Source organism: Crocuta crocuta, unplaced genomic scaffold (assembly GCF_008692635.1).
Source record: "Crocuta crocuta isolate KB4526 unplaced genomic scaffold, BGI_CrCroc_1.0 scaffold482, whole genome shotgun sequence".
Classification (NCBI taxonomy): domain Eukaryota; kingdom Metazoa; phylum Chordata; class Mammalia; order Carnivora; family Hyaenidae; genus Crocuta; species Crocuta crocuta.
Genome location: NW_027527459.1, coordinates 1,258,065 through 1,262,481, shown reverse-complemented (window position 1 = coordinate 1,262,481; position 4,417 = coordinate 1,258,065). Strand labels below are relative to the sequence as shown.

General features: G+C 34.8%; 1 protein-coding gene across 1 annotated transcript in view; it reads right to left on the bottom strand.

The window, feature by feature from the left end:
• The window catches only part of STAG2 (STAG2 cohesin complex component), a 123,926-nt gene that overhangs the window by 80,943 nt on the left and 38,566 nt on the right, over window positions 1–4,417 (bottom strand). The gene's annotated exons all lie outside the window — the stretch shown is intronic.

Sequence of the window (4,417 nt, the reverse complement as noted above, 5' to 3'; positions counted from 1 at the left end):
CTCTAGCCTCCAAAAAATGCTAATTGATTAAAAAAAAACTATTTCATAAAATACAATTCTGTTTTTTATAAAGGAGCTGGAGAAGTAGAGAACTAACAAGATCTAACCAACACATCAGGCAATCTAGATGGCAAGATGGAAATAAAGTGCTTGTTCTGTCTGCCTACCTGCCNCCCCAAGCATTTTATAAAACCAAACTTGCTGCATTCCTTTAATACACAGTTTAAAAGTAATTCATAAATATATTTTCCTAAGGGACATAAAGAATGCATCAACTCTGAAAATCAGAGAACACCAAATAAAATAAGCATTGTATGATACACTTACCACATTCTTCTAAATAGCACAAATTTCTAGTGTACAAGTTTTGCCAGACCAAATTATACCGGTATATATCAGTGTATATATCAGTATATATGTATGTCTATATATATACATACACTGATATATACAGTATATATAGATAGATAGATATAGTATATATCTATATATATGGATAGATATATCAGTATACCAGGCTATACCACCATGGATTTGGTAATTAGAACAGCAAACAGTAAGGAAAAATAGAATTTATTAAGAGGTAAGTCTCTCCAACAAGTTGTATTTAAATTTTTTTTTAATGTTTATCTATTTTTGAGAGAGAGAGCATGAGCAGGGAAGGGGCAGAGAGAGACACACACAATCTGAAGCAGGCTCCAGGCTCTGAGCCGTCAGCACAGCACAGAGCCAAATGCAGGACTCGAACTCCCAAACCATGAGATCATGACCTGAGCTGAAGCTAGATGGTTAACTGACTGAGCCACACAGGCACTCCTACAAGTTGTATTTTAAAAAGAAATACCATAACAAGGTCTAACAGATTTAGAAAAAATTATTTAACTGGCCAACNAGTAAATACCTGTTTTAAAAAGTTTCTAATTATTAGAAATCCATCCAACCAATTAAAGGTATCTATACCATGTGCCAAATGCAGTGCCGGGCCCTGGGGCACACAGTAGTGAACAGGAGAGACCCTTACCTTTTTGGAACTACCTGTACCAATAAACATAAAAATATAGTTCTACAAGAAGGTACCTACATATACTGCCACCTAATATTATTAAACAGAAATACCAAATTGCTTGTATCCGAGTTTTTGCTATTTTAATCACTGTGTAAATAACCAATTTGTCACCAAAACAGTTCTTCATAGCTCAAAATACTGTATATGTTAAAGGTATTTTGTACTTTAAAGGGGGGAGAAGCAATGGGTAAATTAGCATTGGGTTTTTTAAGAATATAAACATTTATCTGTAGCAAGGGCTATGAACTTTTTTTTTAAAATGTCTANNNAGCTATATAAAAATACAGTGCTTCCCCCAAAGACTTACATTAAAAAAAACTTCTAAACAAGATCTTTAAAAATAACATTTGTCCCAAGCTGGAAAACTCAAAACTGTAAGAATATGTAATGTTCAAAAAGTGAGAGTTTGATGATCAAACTTATCACACCATTTCTGGCCTACTGTAGTTTACTAATTTTTTAAAAAATATGCTCAAAGATCACAAGGTGGAGCTCTCACCTAGTGTCAAGGAAAAACTGATTTTTTTCACATGTACCAATTCTCTGCAACTACTATAAAAGAGTTAACATTCCAAAAGCTTTGGAAGATAATTCAGAGAAATGAAATTTGCTTTAGCTCTGAATCGCTATGTTCCTTTTAAGAAAAAATATACCCAATAAAAATTATCTTCTGTTTCTCCTCTTACTGAAAACTAAGCAACACATTTGTAGATAGGTTGAGTATACTTTAAAGTAAAACCATTTCCTTAGGTTCAAGTGTTATTAGTATACTGCCATTAAAGGTTTGTTAAATACATTTACATATAATTATTAGAATAAAAAGTAATAAGTGATTACATATTTTCAATTCCATNTTTATGACCTGTTGCTCAAAGTTTACATTCCATGTTAAATTAATTCAGTACCAAAATCTTCCCTCACTTCTGAAAACCTGTTGGACTCCTATAACTAGAACATATAAACACAAATATATAAAAAGCATGTAATTATGCTTGCATCATTAACTTTGAATGACTTGCTAATAAATTGACTGAAACTACCCCCTAAAAAAGTAAAAATATACAGAAAAACCTGTTTTTCTATGATAGTGTTTAAAAATCTTAGAGTGATTTTGATTTTTTGGTAAAAGAATAATTGTTTCAAAGTTCTTTTAAACTCAAATCCTAAGTGGTCTCAAAATAGAAAACTAAAACTCCAAAACAGAGAGCAATCACTAACAAGGTCCCTCAGAATCCACATGTTATCAGGGAGTGAGGGGAGCATTTAAAGTGACTAGGTATGTTATGTCTCTAAAAATGCAGAAATATTCAGCTGCTAAAGGCCAGCAAATTCAACACATACAAACATACTAATCTATTATGTTAACACTCCTCTCAAAAGGATTACATCCTTCTCTAAGAATCACATCTAGAAAATACATATGTAACCCTCTGAAATGCCACCATAACTATAACATTAACACTTAAAAGTAGGAACTACCTAAATATCCAGCCAAATATTAATATACGGTACAAAAAAATACAATTAATATAACATTCATTCACTGCAACTATTTATGATGACGGTGTAGCAACATGGGTAAAGTTTGATACATCAAAGCCTTCTATTAATGGACGCAATATTAACAAGAACAAAAAAGCAGCAGCAAAGGAGAACAGTTAACATATGGTGGCGGGACGCCTGGGTGGTTCAGTTGGTTAAGCATCCAACTCTTGATTCTGGCTCAGGTCCTGATCTCACAGTTCGGAGATGGAGCCCTATGTCAGGCTCTGCGCTGACAGCACTGGGCTCCATGCCAACAGTAGGGAACCTGCTTGGGAGTCTCTCCTCACTCTGCCCCTCCCCGACATGTGCTGCACAGGCTCACAGGCATGCTCTAGCTTTCAAAAAAAATAAACATTTAAAAAAACATCAGGATGGTGAAAATGTAGGTGATTTTTATATAGTATGGAAACATAATTTATGCAGGTGGAGATGTATTTTTCTAATGGCATCTTTTAAAATCTGAACTACCTGAGGAGTTACAAAACTATCTCTGCTGATTTATTCATATTTTGGGTCCATAATCTCAAAATATTTGCAAAAATCCAAGTTCTATCATAAAATAATCTTTTTAAAAAAGTAATTTCTCTGGGGGCGCCTGGGGTGGCTTAGTTGGTTAAGCTTCCGACTTTCGCTTAGGTCATGATCTCACGGTTCGTGGGTTCGAGCCCCGCGTCAGGCTCTGTGCTGACTGCCAGCTCAGAGCCTGGAGCCTGTTTCAGAGTCTGTGACTCCCTCTCTCTCTCTGACCCTCCCCTACTCATGCTGTCTCTCTCCTAGAAATAAATAAAACATTTAAAAAAAAATTTAAAAAAATTAAAAAATTAAAAAAAAAATAAAAAAGTAATCTCTATTCCCAATGTGAGGCTCAAACTCACAACCCCTGAGATGAAGAGTCACATGCTCCACCAACTATATGAATGATAATGAATTTTATCATGTTCATCTATTCAAGGTTTGCAGGGAACAAAAATTTTTTATATATTTTTTTAAAGTTTGTTTGTTTATTCTGAGGGAGGAAGGGGCAGAGAGAGGCAAAAATAATCCCAAGCAGGGTCCAAACTGACAGCGTGCAGCCCCACACAGGGCTCAAACTCAAACCATGAGATCATGACCCCAGCCGAAATCAGGATTCCAACTCTTGACCAACTGAGCCACCCAGGCACCCCCCAAAAAACTTTTTTATGAACAAGACCCATAGGCATGCTCCTTTTATTGGCCTATGTACTTTCTTAGAAGCCAACAGGTAGCAGTCTATCATTTAGATGGAGGTCGTGAATGTTAAAAGGTAAACTAGTTCCTGCAGTAGAACACTTAATCAAAATAGGAAAATTATTATCATTCCTTATGTCAAATGATATGTGACAACTTTGAGTACATAGGGCAAGAAATGAAAAGCTCACCAAAAAAAAAAAAAACTGTGAGATGTAAACACATACCTTCAAAAGAAGAAAATCTACTGTCCCTTTAATGATTAATAAACTTTAAAAAAAGATGTCTCCTTACTCAAAAAGATGTTTTTCTATTATCTCCCCAGTTTCTGCTATAGTCTTCTAAGGAGACAAGGTGAAAATCAAGCAATGATCACGTATACCCAGACCAGTAACAAAACTTTAACCAAAACATTTCTTGATAGCATACTCATATCATAGCTACCACATAGATCATTTAGAAATATGTTTTCATTTCCACAAACCTAAATGGAGTCCTTAAAAATTTGTAATGAAAGCACCTGCTTTAGCGCAGGAAAAGGTTATCTGGAAATAGCAGGACTAGAAGAAATCTGCACAGTTCAGAGAATGACCCCAT